The following is an 18,474-nucleotide window of genomic DNA, read 5'->3' on the forward strand; positions in this document are numbered from 1 at the left end:
TAATAGCCTATAGGAAACACTCTTGAAACAATTCTCCGTGTTGGATGATTTAAACAGTTAATTTTTCAAAGTAGATGTTTATTTATTTTTTAATTTCGTGGATATGACAACCGATTGCGTTATCCGAGATGCAGGGTGGTAGCCGGGTATCATTCTTGAAACAATTCTCCACGTTATTTTTTTTTTTATTTTTAATTTGATTTTTCATGTGTTTTTATTGCAATAGCTAAAGTAAACAGAGCAATATGCAATGACCTATCCATCGATTTGTTTAATACACACTAATCCAAAGATGCCGGATGACGATATATGCGAGTGTTTTATCTTATTTAAAATATCGTGAGTTTTTTTATCTGTCTTAAACAGTTACTTTTTCTTTAAAGATAGCGTGAAACTATTTGCAATAGCTAAAGTAAACAGAGCAATATTCACTAATCCATCCATCGATTTGTTTTAATTATTATGATTTTTTTCTCAGAAAAAGAAAGCTACAACAACAACGCAAGTAAAAAGGAAAGAAGTAACCTTCACCGTCAGTTTGGCATAATAAACTGTGGAAAATCCTTGTGTTGGTTGTGCTGTTTCTTTGGTAGGCAGGTCTAAACAAAACATCGCGAGTTCATTGTTGATTCGTTTCAACAGAGCGTTTGCTGCCTATAAATGCTGACTCAATACACCACTCAGCGGATGCAACTTTTGTTAATCGCCACGAAAGTGTTGCAAGGCTAGATAATGATTACAGGATGCTACAGTATTGCGCTTCGACACTTGTATTGACTAAATAAGACGTAAAACGGTGAGAGGTTAGACAAACAAGTATCATTAAAGGTCATCATTTTTGCTCAAAGGTCACCTCGTATGACGAGCAGAAGGATCTGGCTCTGGATAAAGAATAGGCTGATAAACCACCTGAAAATGCGGGTGTCACTGCATCGCGCCTAAATTTCATGCTGTTCAATTATTGTTGCACGGTCAGACGTCGCAGGGTGTCAAATTGATCACACAAGTTATGCTTCGACACTTGTATTGATTGAATTATAAGACGTAAAACTGGTTAAGTTAGGTAACGAAAAACTGTTATATTAGGTAAACTGAGAAACTTAAAAATTAAGTTAGGTAAACTGAGAAACTTAAAAATTAAGTTAGGTAAACTTTTTTAAGACTTTCAATCCCTCGTCGGCATATAGGACAACTTTTCAAATTGATCACGCAACTGCTACAAGCGCATAAATGACCACAAGGATTAATTAGAATTTCAGTCAAATCATCTAAACAAACTTTACACCGTAAAATTTTGCAGTGTTCATTCGATTCCTTAGAATTGTTTGATTGATCCAATAAACACAGTTGACCATCGCAATTAGTGGATGGAGGTGTTCTGTTCATTTTCAAATAGTTGCATTTATCATTGGCTTTGGCGTGTTGAGTCCAAGGGCATTGAAAACCAGCCATTAAAAAAGATGTGTCGCACCAAAAACAAACAACCTTTCTCCCATCTCCGCTGTAACACAACCCAGCTCTGGCAAGAAAAGCTTTCTCGACAAACAAATCTTCAGGTGCATAAACAAAAGAGACAACTCGATGCATCCATTTTCGCATTGTGACAGTTAGCGGCGGTGCAGAACGAGGTTGAGGTGTACAACGCGGTTGAGGTATGTTTAAACCTCTTCGAAGCACTATTCCAGCAGGCAAGTTTCCACCTATTCGAAAAGATGTTGGCCTATTCAAATCGGGGTGTCTTCTGGTGACACCCAACACAAACTCGAGTCCCAACGTTTCTTGAATGAATTTGCAATGTGGGAAGTATTTCGCGTGCTCCACGTTTGGAACTTCTGCAAACTTCCAATTGTTCAATTCTCCTGCACAATAGCAACAGCGCACTAAATCCTTCACCCCCGTGTAATAAAAACCACTATCCACCATTTTCTTTGGACAATGCAAAGAGTTAAGAAAGTATTCATTACAACATTTTTCATTCCTTTCAAAAGTCTTCATTCTAACCTCTTTTTCCATCATGTGAGGATCAGAAGGGCCTGAATCTGGACAAAGCATAGCTGATAAGCCATCTGAGAATCCTACATAAACACTAGCTGTTGCAACACTCGATGATCCAAAAAACCTATCCATAACCACCATGTGCTACCCTAATAACAATGTCGCGACAAATGGCAACCTACTACCATGCATAGCTAACACCTCATAAACAATAAGAAAAAAAAATCGAGACCAAATCACCCATTACTCAAGGATGGTGCAAGGAAAACATGACGTCAACACAGTGACATCATCATAGAAACAAGTGACGTCAACACTGTAGCATCAGAATAGTTCTTGTCACGCTTGAACACTCAATTTATTTACCATACATCTGGCAACCCTGCAGAACTCACATTTCGTTGTTTATTCTTTATACATTTGAATTTTGGCGGGTAAATTTATACAAAAAGTGATCTGGCAACCCTGGAGATTTATTTATCATACATCTGGCAACCCTGCAGAACTCACATTTCTTTGTTTATTCTTTATACATTTGAATTTTTTTTTTTATACAAAAAGTGATCTGGCAACCCTGGAGATTTATTTATCATACATCTGGCAACCCTGGAGCTTGAATCATACTCACATTTCTTTGTTTATTCTTTATACATTTGAATTTTGGCGGGTGAATTTATTGCCCTTTTTTGGTTTGCTTCGTCTGTGACGTCACAGCATGGTGTATGGGGGTCCGAGATGGGGTATTACTTACTACTAATGCTCTTTATTGGAAAATCTCTTCAATTTATTTCACTCGAACTTTGATGCTATTTAGTTTGTTACTCACAATGACTCCATGATGATGGCCTTCCCTTGCAATTCATCTCGTTCCTGTCGAGCTTTTTGCTCGAGTCGCTGACTATCGACGAATTTCTTCTTCAGATCACTGATGTGTTTTTCTTTTATTCCAATTTCTAAGCGACATTGAATTATTTGCTCAATCGCTCCATCACTGTGATTTGGTATTCCTCTATCAATTCTCCACACCATTATTCACTCCAATAATATTCAACCCAGTCTAACTTTTAAACAAGGGTGGAACACCATGTGTACTAATGCGCATATGGAAATCGTCCACACTATAATCTATGGAATGCTACAGCATTCCAATCAACCCGTCACCATGTGACCCTATCCGGACCAAAATAAATTGTTCCGATGAAGCTGGAGAAATGACGCAGTAGCGATGAAGAAGAGACGTTGACCAACATGTCTGGGTGTAGGTTAGACGAAGTTAACAACATAAAAGACGTTCCGTCTTGTACAAACGCATTATAATGTTGAAAGTAACGAAGGATGCTTGTTCACAACATCAATCCATCTGATGTGTAGTTAACCATGTGTAGTTATGCGCATATTTAAACCGTCCACACTATGCAGCACCGCAATCAACCGTCATCATGAGACCCTATCTGGGCCAAAATAAATTGTTCCGGTGAAGCTGGAGATATGATGCAGTAGCGATGACAAAAGAGACGTTGACCAACATGTCTGGGTGTAGGTTAGACGACGTCAACAACATAAAAGGGGTTCCATTTTGTACAAACGCATTATAATGTTAAAAGTAACGTAGGATGCTTGTTCGCAACATCAATCCATCGCAAATCACCTTCGATGGCTCGTTGTAAGTCACGCTTCAATGATTTAATTTCCTTCGTAGCCGCAATAAGGGAATTTCCCGACCCGGAACTGTCGCTGGCACCGGAACTCTAAAGAAAAAATTATGGCAAAATATATTACATATATATATATTACACTTAAGTTTGGAATCTTTATCAAATGTAAAAGAAGTCTTAAAACTTGAAAGTAATTTTATTGTTCAGATAATGGTTTAAACAAATCTTTGTGTACAGTAGACTGCTCCACAAAAACTTAAGAAAGATTTGATGCCTTTGCTACATTGAGAAGCCATATAATGGCTATCCCTGTCGAAAGGAAGCCACTATACCCCTGGATCGCCGGGTAGAAGATCATAACCACTTGCTCTACGCCAAACTCAGCGTCCCACCTCAGGAATTTTCCTGGCGATTAAAATCAAGAGACCCTTTGTACCAGCTGCCCTTGAATTATTACAACCATTCAGTGATCATGCCACCAGTACAGCACATTATGTGGAAGACACTTGGAAAACAGCATGGTGTGCCACCGATATCAAACTCCATGGTTTTATACCTATCCGGGTGGTGCACCCCCCTGGTATGGACCTGGCCAGGCCGACTTGAGTTAAGCTTCACAAAATGGGAATAGGAGTCGGTCGCTTCCATTCCAATACAAAAAAGTGGGGTCTGGCTCCCTCATCGGCTTGCGAATGCGGCGTGGTGGAATAAACTGCTTATCATGTCATTCTTGAATATCCCATTTACAAGGCACCAAATGGAATGCATGGTATAGAAGCACTGGACGAAGCTACACTCACCTGGTTTCCATCTCCTGCCCTGAAATTTGAACAATCATGTCTCACACGAAAGAAAACGATTGAGATGCGCAAAACTTACTGTTCCATTTCGTTTCAGCTGCTTCTTCAGCGCTCATATCATTGTGCTGTGAGATGTCTTCAGTGATTCAGCTCAACAAGTTGCATCTGGAGCCGGAGGACCGCGTTCTCCGCTTCTGAAGCTTCCAACTTCGCGGCTTTGATTCGAAGATCGGCGCTGGATTTTTCATCTAGCTTTTTCTCTGGCGAACTGCTTTGAAAGTTCATTTTCTTATCAAAAAATATTGATGATACATATGAGCTACTAAACTGTACAAAAAAAAAAGTTATCACCAAACTAGTGTCTTAGTAATAATGCATTTTTGTTTGAAATGATGAATGTAATTCAACATATCACAAAAATCTCACTTGATTTCAACAAAATTAAGAAAAATTATCTAAACTAATAAGGGCAACGCTAACAAAATCTCATTAAATGGCAAAGCAATGAGCTACTCAAAAGTATATGAAAATTATAAAATCCATACACAACTTTAATACACATCCATCTTACTTGTTAATTGTTGCAATCTTCATCTCTTCCAACTGCTCTTCCAGGACTTTAATTCGATCTTCTGCTCGCTTTTTCCCGTTTTCCAAGACAGCACACTCTCCTTTTAAAATTGAAACTTCTTGATTCTTTTCCTTAAGATCTTGTTCCATCCATGACATTTCAGCTGAAGATGGACAAATAATTTCGCTCAAAAGGTTTTTAAATCAAAGAGTAAACCAACCTCAATAAATAATCTCAGAAAACAAATAAATAATAAAAAATAATAATCTCAGAAATATCCGCAATTTTTTCATTGATTCAACGTCTGCAGACGTCCAATCAATGTAAAAATGACAATTTTTGTTTTGGTTATGACTTTACAAGTATCACAATACAGAGAGGATGCTATTGCTTCCTGACAACAAATAGAAAGAGGTGGGAGAGTCAAACCGTGCTTGGTATTTTCTAACTCTTCCAGCAGTCGCATGTAAAGCGAAAGATTATTGTCACTAAGTAAATCCATACTTTTTACATTGATTCCACGTAGAACCAATGTGAAATCAATGTAAAAAACATTCATTGTTTATCTGGGTTGTTGTTGATAAGAAAAACTTATATATAAACAAAACAAAAGTCAAAACCGAAAAGTCGATCAATAACTTCCAGTTAGCATGAAAAACGAAGTAATAGCTATATGAATTTAGTATCGTTGGACAATGAAGGGATAACATGCCTTTTGCGCAATCCTTCAATCTCAACAAAGATAGAAGTGCTTTGGATTGCCGCAATGCTTTCTAAAAATAATCACTTTAATCTTTTAAATAACCGCATAGGTCCACTGAGGCTACTTTATTAGCCTATTTCATGTTACTACAAAATATTAAAAGAGCAGCATACTATAGGGTGCTGCAAAAGAGCAAAACAGCATATTATAGGTACAATCAAAAGAGCATGTCAACATAAATCCTAAATGACAAAAATTGTCACAGCCACACTGCTTATTTGTGGCTAACAAAAAGATCATAAACATATTACAAAGCAATCACATCCAGTTAAACAGTGAGTGAAATATTGCATAAGGTGCCGTATAGTTTAGGAACCACTTGTAATTTCTTAAGAAGCAGAGTAAAACATCAACAACACCGCTAAACCGTACTGTGTTTCAGGTTTGTTAGTTTTCATTTTTAAAATACTATAATCAAAAATCACACAAAGTTACTAAAACAGGTTTATAGCAAGGTTACCGATTACAAAAAAATTCGATATCATTTGAACAGGAAAAAACAAGAAAGTAACTGCAGTACCATATACTCTTTTTTTTTAATCTTTTTACATCATCTTGCTCCGTTAATACTTACCGGTAATCAATCAAAGTGTGACGTGAAGGTAAAATCAAAATTCGCCTTAATTCATCATAACAAGAGGCGCTTTTCGGGGTCCACGTCTTTTAGGCACAGACAGCTAGGCGCCGGTCAGATAGGCGCGCACACTGTGGCGTCTGGATATTTAGGTGCTGAGCACTGTGGCGCCCGCTCGTTTAGGTGCTATTCCTAGTAAAGTCTGCAGATTGTATCAGCTTGGCAGGTAGGGCAATGCTTTTCACACAAAATGTTGTATTGAACAGAAAAATATGTTGTTTTGTTAATGCGCGTGTGGAGATGAGGTGCGAGACAACGCTCTACTACTCTTGATATTAACACATCTCCACAGGACATTTGCTATGCATCCTGAACACAGGTTGCAACCAGATGGAACCTTACTTAATCTGTTATCTTTCGCAATTACAGTAGTTCTACTCGGGATGGATTGGTCGTGTGGCGAGTACGTATGAGACAACGCTCTACTACATGAATACCTATAAGACATATACGGTACATTTAACTATAAGACGTATAAACCCTAGATACAAGCATAATAGTGCGACTTTGCTCGTTATTAAACCTAGTCAGGGTTTTGACGGAAAACTAAGTTACTCTTCACTCAAGCCTACCACCCGCTTGAATATAGGCTACGCTATATTTTTTACTGATGTTTACTGTAGCCTAGTTATTATTTGACTCACTAAAAGTGAAATCAGGCATGTTCGGAAACTTAAATAATTTATTGATAAAGCTTTCGCCGACGCAACCTGGACTAACAACAAATAAATGCCGAACACGCGCATTAAAATTAGAATATATTTTTGTGTTCAATATGACATTTTGTATGAACAGCATTGCCGGTTTAAGCAGCTTTACGCACGGAAGCCATAACACATTTTTTTGTTCAATACAACATTTTGTGTGAAAAGCATTGCCATACCTGCCAAGCTGATACAATCTGCAGACTTTACTAGGAATAGCACCTTAATGAACGGGCGCCACAGTTCTCCGCACCTAAATATCTAGACGCCACAGAGTGAGCACCTATTTGACCGGCACCTAACTGTCTGCGCCTAAAAGACTTGCTCCCGCTTTTCATTGCTAAATTTAAAGCAAATCTAAAAAAAGAAAAAAGCAGCACATTCAAAAAGTGTAAAATTTTATCAGCTGCAAGCTACATTTTTCATTAACCATGCATATCTGGTTAATCAACCAAAGTTTGAAAATTGAATGAGGCTGTTCTACTGGTGCAAATTAAGCTAAACTATCACAAGATGTATATATACAGTGACAATCTGCTTTTTATTCCGACGTTTCGTCAATCAGACACGACTGACTTCATCAGGGGGCTTGACCAGGTGGTGACTACCTGTCTACACGGGCGCCGATCCCTATAGGACAGTGGGGACATGTCCCCACCATCTTTTTACATGTCCCCACCATCTTTTTACATGTCCCCATCATCTTTTTACATTATTTTTGTAACGTAAAAGGGAAAATATTACCCGAATGTCACAATTTTACCAGTCAAACGTTTAAAATATATTGAAAGGAGGGGACAACATTTTTGTTTTATGCGAGGAAGCCCCAACCGTAGTAGAAATGTTTTATTAGGCAGAGAAACCCTGGTGTAACTCGCAAATTGTATTTAATTTGGTTACGCCAGGGCCACGCAGTGCAGAGTTTTAGAATTACTTTGAAAGAGTCGTACAAGCATGTAGTGCAGTAAGTGTAGCTTGTGTTACTTTTGTATAAGAAAAAAGCTATTTTTTCAGTTATTATTACATTGAGGTTAAAAGCTGCTGAAATGTCTTCACCGGTTTGGCAAAAAATTGTATATAGGAAAATCAGCAGTTGGAAGGCTGCCAGGCAGCTTTTTTTCAAGTGAAAAAACTCTTACCCTACCCAATTTTTAAAAGACTTGTCACGTTCCAAATCGTCTTCAGTATGGACATGGCCATGGTCAACCTCCTAAACTTCAAGATCGATCGGTCAGAGTATTTTGCAGTCATTGACAGCTCGCAGCAAAATCTTACTGACTATTTCAAGTCGACCGATCTTGAGCACTACAAAATTCTACAAGAATCACTCTTTAGTGGAAAGCTACAATCACATTTGGTAGACGATTATCTTCAGTTCTTTGACACAGAGTCCCTTGCACAAGATTTTCGAATGATATTCAAGAAGATAGGCTACCATCCGCTGTTTGGCAAATGTTTCCGCAAATGGAACTTTTGCTCATATCACCAGCCCGCTCGTTTTCAGCTGAACGCTCATTTTCAACTTTGCGACGTATCAAAACTTTGTTACGATCTACCATGACACAGAAACGGCCAAATCATGCAATGGTCTGCTATGTGCACAATAAAGTTTTGAATTCGATCAACCTTCATTACAAGCCAAGGATCAACCAAGGACTTCGTTTTTAATTCGCCGGAGACTCGTTGCCGAGTTTGGACTTCTGCTGTCCAATGTTGACACTGACAATTAAAATACATCGCATTAGACTTGTAGCCTATCTACTGTAGGCCTATTTGTTTGTTGAACAGACCCCAATCTTTCAGCTCGCTTCGCTCGTCTGCCCTTTCTTTCCTAGTAAATGTCCCCACCAATCTTAGAGAGCGATCGGCGCCCATGCCTGTCTAGCATGGCAAAATACAGGACATATTGCTGAAAACAACTAAACATGCAAAATGAAAAGGCAGTGGTTATTTGACCGGCGCCGGTCTTTGAATCTGAAACACTATTTGACCATCATTACGTCATTATATTATACAGTCACTTTTTTTCTTTTTCTCTTTCCAAGCAAAAGACGAGAAGCGCGTTGTATATAAGTCCTAAATCCGACGTCGCCGCCTCCTATTGTAGAGGAACTGAGTTCGATACTACCAGCAAGCGTTCTTTTTTTTTTTTTTTTTTTACTAAATTTTGACCCGAAGTGTATTTTTGTAGTCAATTTTTAATTTGAGTTGCAAGTTGCATTACATTTACATACCATTAATCATTTTATTTTTCGTCATTAACGCGTCAGGGACGAAAAAGATACTAACTACAAAAATCGATATAGACCTCCCAAGCACGTTAATGAACGGGAAAAGGTGGCAAAACCTTGAAGGTTTAAAACGTGCCTGAATGAAAAATTATGTAGTAGGCTATAGTTAGCACACCACAAACGGAAAATTACCCAGAGAAATTCTCAAGTTCCAGCAAATTAAAAAACTCTAACTTTATTACTCACATTTGAAAAGACATAAAAAATTGGGCTGTAGACAACTCAAATTAAAAATTGACTACAAAAATGCACTTCCTGTCAAAATTTAGTTAAAAAAAATAAATAAAAAAAGAACGCTTCCAGGTAGTATCGAACTCAGTACCTCTACAATAGGAAGCGGCGACGTATCGCACTCGCCACGTATGAGTTGAATGAATTAGTCGGATTTAGGACTTATATACAACGTGCTTCATGACGTATGACGGTCAAATATATAGTGTTTCAGATTCAAAGACCGGCGCCGGTCAAATAGCCACTGCCAAATGAAAATCCAAATCCAAGAAAGCATGCTTGCCAAGGACAACGTAAAAGTTTAGTACCCCTATCTACCCAGTATAAGTCTTTTGGGAGCTGGTTTACAAGGTTCCCCTTTAATTAAAAGGCGATGACGTCACGGAGGAGGTATCGACCAAAAAAATAGTAGAAAAGTGGGGTGAAATCAATCAACTATGACGATAAAAAGCATGCAAGTGTCCGCCTTTGGTAAATTAGTTGTGATTTGCTTGTTTCTGCTTCAATTTTTACAATTGAACCAGCCCTGCAAAGCAGAAGATCTCACCTATGCAAAGCAATGTAACACAGGCCTGAAAAACACCACATATCTCCTTAGAAAAGAGTTAAACTTGACCAAGTTTAACTATTTATCCGAAGAATACACAGCAATTATTAAAGATAACAGCATTTAATCAAGAAGATATCTCTGTCGTTTCTGCTTCGATTTTTACAATTGAACCATTGCTGGAAATCACAAGCTATCGTCTACCCAAATAAAGCTAAGCCTGACTCTAAAAGTTAAAAATTTTTCCTAGGTAAAGAGTTGAACTTGACCGAGTTTAACCATTTATACGAAAAATAACTTTAAAGATACAAGCATTCAATAAACGCTAATTTAAAGAACATATCTCTGTCTATTAACAAGCAAAAGTTGAGGTTGATAGCTTTTTCACAAAGCGAGCAACCGGGCTTCAAACACAAGCAAATAGCGCCCGATGACTCGTTGCATTTCTGAATTGAAGCAAGTATACAAGTCTCCCCTGGTCTGCGATCATTTCATGCCTTTATGAAATTAGTTGTAAGTTGCTTGTTTCTGCTTCGATTTTAACGATCGAACCATTGCTGGAAAGCAGAAGCTATCGTCTATCCAAATGAAGGTGAGCCAGACTCTAAAACTTAAAAATATTTCTTAGGTAAAGAGTTGAACTTGACCGACTTCAACCATCTATCCCACAAATATTTTTTAAGATACCAGAATTTAATCAACGCTAATCTAAAGAACATATCTCTGTCTATTTACAAGCAAAAGTTGAGGTTGATAGCTTTTTCACAAAGCGAGCAACCGGTCTTCAAACGCAAGCAAAAAGCGCCCGATGACTCGTTGCATATCCGAATCGAAGCAAGTATACAAGTCTCCCCAGGTCTGCGATCATTATATGGCTCTATTAAATTAGTTGTAACTTGCTTGTTTCTGCTTCGATTTTTACAATTGAACCATTGCTGGAAAGAACAAGCTATAATGCTAAGCCAGACTCTAAAAGTTAATAATATTTCCTAGGTAAAGAGATGAACTTGACCGAGTTTAACCATTTATACGAAAAATAGCCTACCTTCAAAGATACCAGCATTTAATCAACGTTAATTTAAAGAACATATCTCTGTCTATTTACAAGCAAAAGTTGAGGTTGATAGATTTTTCACAAAGCGAGCAACCGGGCTTTAAACACAAGCAAATAGCGCCCGATGACTCGTTGCATTTCCGAATTGAAGCAAGTATACAAGTCTCCCCTGGTCTGCGATCATTATATGTCTTTATGAAATTAGTTGTAAGTTGCTTGTTTCTGCTTCGATTTTAACAATTGAACCATTGCTGGAAAGCACAAGCTATCGTCTACCCAAATAAAGCTAAGCCAGACTCTAAAAGTTAAAAATATTTCTTAGGTAAAGAATTGAACTTGACCGACTTCAACCATCTATCCCACAAATATTTTTTAAGATACCACCATTTAATAAACGTTAATCTAAAGAACATATCTCTGTCTACTTACAAGCAAAAGTTGAGGTTGATAGCTTTTTCACAAAGCGAGCAACCGGGCTTCAAACACAAGCAAATAGCGCCCGATGACTCGTTGCATTTCCGAATTGAAGCAAGTATACAAGTTTCCCCAGGGTCTGCGATCATTATATGTCTTTATTAAATTAGCTGTAAGTTGCTTGTTTCTGCTTCGATTTTAACAATCGAACCATTGCTGGAAAGCAGAAGCTATTGTCTATCCAAATGAAGGTGAGCCAGACTCTAAAATTTAAAAATATTACCTAGGTAAAGAGTTGAACTTGACCGAGTTTAACCATTTATACGAAAAATACCTTCAAAAATACCAGCATTTAATCAACGCTAATTTAAAGAACATATCTCTGTCTATTAACAAGAAAAAGTTGAGGTTGATAGCTTTTTCACAAAGCGAGCAACCGGGCTTTAAACACAAGCAAATAGCGCCCGATGACTCATTGCAGTTCTGAATCGAAGCAAGTATACAAGTCTCCCCGGGTCTGCGATGTTTTTATGCCTTTATGAAATTAGTTGTAAGTTGCTTGTTTCTGCTTCGATTTTAACGATCGAACCATTGCTGGAAAGCACAAGCTATCGTCTATCCAAATAAAGGTGATCCAGACTATAAATTTAAAAGTATTTCTTAGGTAAAGAGTTGAACTTGACCGACTTCAACCATCTATCCCACAAATATTTTTTAAGATACTAGCATTTAATAAACGTTAATCTAAAGAACATATCTCTGTCTATTTACAAGCAAAAGTTGAGGTTGATAGCTTTTTTACAAAGCGAGCAACCGGGCTTCAAACACAAGCAAATAGCGCCCGATGACTCGTTGCATTTCCGAATTGAATCAAGTATACAAGTTTCCCCCGGTCTGCGATCATTATATGTCTTTATTAAATTAGTTGTAAGTTGCTTGTTTCTGCTTCGATTTTAACAATCGAACCATTGCTAGAAAGGACAAGCTATTGTCTATCCAAATGAAGCTAAGCTTGACTTTAAAAGTTAAAAATATTACCTAGGTAAAGAGTTGAACTTGACCGAGTTTAACCATTTATACGAAAAATACCTTCAAAAATACCAGCATTTAATCAACGCTAATTTAAAGAACATATCTCTGTCTATTTACAAGCAAAAGTTGAGGTTGATAGCTTTTTCACAAAGCGAGCAACCGGGCTTTAAACACAAGCAAATAGCGCCCGATGACTCGTTGCAATTCTGAATCGAAGCAAGTATACAAGTCTCCCCTGGTCTGCGATGATTTTATGCCTTTATGAAATTAGTTGTAAGTTGCTTGTTTCTGCTTCGATTTTAACGATCGAACCATTGCTGGAAAGCAGAAGCTATCGTCTATCCAAATAAAGGTGATCCAGACTCTAAAAGTTAAAAATATTTCTTAGGTAAAGAATTGAACTTGACCGACTTCAACCATCTATCCCACAAATATTTTTTAAGATACTAGCATTTAATAAACGTTAATCTAAAAAACATATCTCTGTCTATTTACAAGCAAAAGTTGAGGTTGATAGCTTTTTCACAAAGCGAGCAACCGGGCTTCAAACACAAGCAAATAGCGCCCGATGACTCGTTGCATTTCCGAATTGAAGCAAGTATACAAGTTTCCCCCTGGTCTGCGATCATTATATGTCTTTATTAAATTAGTTGTAAGTTGCTTGTTTCTGCTTCGATTTTAACAATCTAACCATTGCTGCAAAGCAGAAGCTATTGTCTATCCAAATAAAGCTAAGCCTGACTCTAAAAGTTAAAAATATTTCCTAGGTAAAGAGTTGAACTTGACCGACTTCAACCATCTATCCCACAAATATTTTTTAAGATACTAGCATTTAATCAACGCTAATCTAAAGAACATATCTCTGTCTATTTACAAGCAAAAGTTGAGGTTGATAGCTTTTTTACAAAGCGAGCAACCGGGCTTCAAACACAAGCAAATAGCGCCCGATGACTCGTTGCATTTCCGAATTGAAGCAAGTATACAAGTTTCCCCCGGTCTGCGATCATTATATGTCTTTATTAAATTAGTTGTAAGTTGCTTGTTTCTGCTTCGATTTTAACAATCGAACCATTGCTGGAAAGCAGAAGCTATTGTCTATCCAAATAAAGGTGAGCCAGACTATAAAATTTAAAAATATTATCTAGGTAAAGAGTTGAACTTGACCGAGTTTAACCATTTATACGAAAAATACCTTCAAAAATACCAGCATTTAATCAACGCTAATTTAAAGAACATATCTCTGTCTATTTACAAGCAAAAGTTGAGGTTGATAGCTTTTTCACAAAGCGAGCAACCGGGCTTTAAACACAAGCAAATAGCGCCCGATGACTCGTTGCATTTCCGAATTAAAGCAAGTATACAAGTCTCCCCTGGTCTGCGATCATTATATGTCTTTATTAAATTAGTTGTAAGTTGCTTGTTTCTGCTTCGATTTTAACAATTGAACCATTGCTGGAAAGCACAAGCTATCGTCTACCCAAATAAAGCTAAGCCAGACTCTGAAAGTTAAAAATATTTCTTAGGTAAAGAATTGAACTTGACCGACTTCAACCATCTATCCCACAAATATTTTTTAAGATACCACCATTTAATCAACGTTAATCTAAAGAACATATCTCTGTCTACTTACAAGCAAAAGTTGAGGTTGATAGCTTTTTCACAAAGCGAGCAACCCGGCTTCAAACACAAGCAAATAGCGCCCGATGACTCGTTGCAATTCTGAATCGAAGCAAGTATACAAGTTTCCCCCGGGTCTGCGATCATTATATGTCTTTATTAAATTAGTTGTAAGTTGCTTGTTTCTGCTTCGATTTTAACAATCGAACCATTGATGGAAAGCAGAAGCTATTGTCTATCCAAATAAAGCTAAGCCTGACTTTAAAAGTTAAAAATATTACCTAGGTAAAGAGTTGAACTTGACCGAGTTTAACCATTTATACGAAAAATACCTTTAAAAATACTAGCATTTAATAAACGCTAATTTAAAGAACATATCTCTGTCTATTTACAAGCAATAGTTGAGGTTGATAGCTTTTTTACAAAGCGAGCAACCGGGCTTCAAACACAAGCAAATAGCGCCCGATGACTCGTTGCATTTACGAATCGAAGCAAGTATACAAGTCTCCCCTGGTCTGCGATCATTATAATTATATCTTTATTAAATTATTTGTAAGTTGCTTGTTTCTGCTTCGACTTTAACAATTGAACCATTGCTGGAAAGCAGAAGCTATCGTCTATCCAAATAAAGGTGAGCCAGACTCTAAAATTTAAAAATATTTCTTAGGTAAAGAGTTGAACTTGACCGAGTTTAACCATTTATCCCACAAATATTTTTAAAGATACCAGCATTTAATAAACGCTCATCTAAAGAACATATCTCTGTCTATTTACAAGAAAAAGTTGAGGTTGATAGCTTTTTTACAAAGCGAGCAACCGGGCTTCAAACACAAGCAAATAGCGCCCGATGACTCGTTGCAATTCTGAATCGAAGCAAGTATACAAGTCTCCTCTGGTCTGCGATGATTTTATGCCTTTATGAAATTAGTTGTAAGTTGCTTGTTTCTGCTTCGATTTTAACGATCGAACCATTGCTGGAAAGCACAAGCTATCGTCTATCCAAATAAAGGTGATCCAGACTCTAAAATTTAAAAATATTTCTTAGGTAAAGAATTGAACTTGACCGACTTCAACCATCTATCCCACAAATATTTTTTAAGATACTAGCATTTAATAAACGTTAATCTAAAGAACATATCTCTGTCTATTTACAAGCAAAAGTTGAGGTTGATAGCTTTTTCACAAAGCGAGCAACCGGGCTTCAAACACAAGCAAATAGCGCCCGATGACTCGTTGCATTTCCGAATTGAAGCAAGTATACAAGTTTCCCCCGGTCTGCGATCATTATATGTCTTTATTAAATTAGTTGTAAGTTGCTTGTTTCTGCTTCGATTTTAACAATTGAACCATTGCTGGAAAGCACAAGCTATCGTCTACCCAAATAAAGCTAAGCCAGACTCTAAAAGTTAAAAATATTACCTAGGTAAAAAGTTGAACTTGACCGAGTTTAACCATTTATACGAAAAATAACTTTAAAGATACCAGCATTTAATAAACGCTAATTTAAAGAACATATCTCTGTCTATTAACAAGCAAAAGTTGAGGTTGATAGCTTTTTCACAAAGCGAGCAACCGGGCTTCAAACACAAGCAAATAGCGCCCGATGACTCGTTGCATTTCCGAATTGAAGCAAGTATACAAGTTTCCCCCGGTCTGCGATCATTATATGTCTTTATTAAATTAGTTGTAAGTTGCTTGTTTCTGCTTCGATTTTAACAATTGAACCATTGCTGGAAAGCACAAGCTATCGTCTACCCAAATAAAGCTAAGCCAGACTCTAAAAGTTAAAAATATTACCTAGGTAAAAAGTTGAACTTGACCGAGTTTAACCATTTATACGAAAAATAACTTTAAAGATACCAGCATTTAATAAACGCTAATTTAAAGAACATATCTCTGTCTATTAACAAGCAAAAGTTGAGGTTGATAGCTTTTTCACAAAGCGAGCAACCGGGCTTCAAACACAAGCAAATAGCGCCCGATGACTCGTTGCATTTCCGAATTGAAGCAAGTATACAAGTTTCCCCCGGTCTGCGATCATTATATGTCTTTATTAAATTAGTTGTAAGTTGCTTGTTTCTGCTTCGATTTTAACAATTGAACCATTGCTGGAAAGCAGAAGCTATTGTCTATCCAAATGAAGGTGAGCCAGACTCTAAAATTTAAAAATATTACCTAGGTAAAGAGTTGAACTTGACCGAGTTTAACCATTTATACGAAAAATACCTTCAAAAATACCAGCATTTAATCAACGCTAATTTAAAGAACATATCTCTGTCTATTAACAAGAAAAAGTTGAGGTTGATAGCTTTTTCACAAAGCGAGCAACCGGGCTTTAAACACAAGCAAATAGCGCCCGATGACTCATTGCAGTTCTGAATCGAAGCAAGTATACAAGTCTCCCCGGGTCTGCGATGTTTTTATGCCTTTATGAAATTAGTTGTAAGTTGCTTGTTTCTGCTTCGATTTTAACGATCGAACCATTGCTGGAAAGCACAAGCTATCGTCTATCCAAATAAAGGTGATCCAGACTATAAATTTAAAAGTATTTCTTAGGTAAAGAGTTGAACTTGACCGACTTCAACCATCTATCCCACAAATATTTTTTAAGATACTAGCATTTAATCAACGCTAATCTAAAGAACATATCTCTGTCTATTTACAAGCAAAAGTTGAGGTTGATAGCTTTTTTACAAAGCGAGCAACCGGGCTTCAAACACAAGCAAATAGCGCCCGATGACTCGTTGCATTTCCGAATTGAAGCAAGTATACAAGTTTCCCCCGGTCTGCGATCATTATATGTCTTTATTAAATTAGTTGTAAGTTGCTTGTTTCTGCTTCGATTTTAACAATCGAACCATTGCTGGAAAGGACAAGCTATTGTCTATCCAAATGAAGCTAACCTTGACTTTAAAAGTTAAAAATATTACCTAGGTAAAGAGTTGAACTTGACCGAGTTTAACCATTTATACGAAAAATACCTTCAAAAATACCAGCATTTAATCAACGCTAATTTAAAGAACATATCTCTGTCTATTTACAAGCAAAAGTTGAGGTTGATAGCTTTTTCACAAAGCGAGCAACCGGGCCTTAAACACAAGCAAATAGCGCCCGATGACTCGTTGCAATTCTGAATCGAAGCAAGTATACAAGTCTCCCCTGGTCTGCGATGATTTTATGCCTTTATGAAATTAGTTGTAAGTTGCTTGTTTCTGCTTCGATTTTAACGATCGAACCATTGCTGGAAAGCAGAAGCTATCGTCTATCCAAATAAAGGTGATCCAGACTCTAAAAGTTAAAAATATTTCTTAGGTAAAGAATTGAACTTGACCGACTTCAACCATCTATCCCACAAATATTTTTTAAGATACTAGCATTTAATAAACGTTAATCTAAAGAACATATCTCTGTCTATTTACAAGCAAAAGTTGAGGTTGATAGCTTTTTCACAAAGCGAGCAACCGGGCTTCAAACACAAGCAAATAGCGCCCGATGACTCGTTGCATTTCCGAATTGAAGCAAGTATACAAGTTTCCCCCAGGTCTGCGATCATTATATGTCTTTATTAAATTAGTTGTAAGTTGCTTGTTTCTGCTTCGATTTTAACGATCTAACCATTGCTGCAAAGCAGAAGCTATTGTCTATCCAAATAAAGCTAAGCCTGACTCTAAAAGTTAAAAATATTTCCTAGGTAAAGAGTTGAACTTGACCGACTTCAACCATCTATCCCACAAATATTTTTTAAGATACTAGCATTTAATAAACGTTAATCTAAAGAACATATCTCTGTCTATTTACAAGCAAAAGTTGAGGTTGATAGCTTTTTTACAAAGCGAGCAACCGGGCTTCAAACACAAGCAAATAGCGCCCGATGACTCGTTGCATTTCCGAATTGAAGCAAGTATACAAGTTTCCCCCGGTCTGCGATCATTATATGTCTTTATTAAATTAGTTGTAAGTTGCTTGTTTCTGCTTCGATTTTAACAATCGAACCATTGCTGGAAAGCAGAAGCTATTGTCTATCCAAATGAAGGTGAGCCAGACTATAAAATTTAAAAATATTATCTAGGTAAAGAGTTGAACTTGACCGAGTTTAACCATTTATACGAAAAATACCTTCAAAAATACCAGCATTTAATCAACGCTAATTTAAAGAACATATCTCT

The 18,474-nt window shown here is 37.1% G+C and overlaps 2 protein-coding genes across 2 annotated transcripts in view; both read right to left on the bottom strand.

The window, feature by feature from the left end:
* The window catches only part of LOC145777897 (protein N-terminal asparagine amidohydrolase-like), a 32,194-nt gene extending 24,884 nt beyond the window's left edge, over positions 1–7,310 (bottom strand). Inside the window, exons 1-5 of the mRNA XM_082589256.1 lie at positions 6,359–7,310; positions 5,022–5,184; positions 4,530–4,721; positions 3,644–3,743; positions 2,822–2,948 (exon numbers count right to left, since the gene is read on the bottom strand). The gene's annotated coding sequence lies outside the window, so the exon portion shown is untranslated. The remainder of the gene's footprint in view (positions 1–2,821; positions 2,949–3,643; positions 3,744–4,529; positions 4,722–5,021; positions 5,185–6,358) is intronic.
* The window catches only part of LOC145777808 (uncharacterized), a 182,799-nt gene that overhangs the window by 74,305 nt on the left and 90,020 nt on the right, over positions 1–18,474 (bottom strand). The gene's annotated exons all lie outside the window — the stretch shown is intronic.

The sequence above is a fragment of the Aplidium turbinatum genome, chromosome 1, assembly GCF_918807975.1.
Source record: "Aplidium turbinatum chromosome 1, kaAplTurb1.1, whole genome shotgun sequence".
Classification (NCBI taxonomy): Eukaryota; Metazoa; Chordata; class Ascidiacea; order Aplousobranchia; family Polyclinidae; genus Aplidium; species Aplidium turbinatum.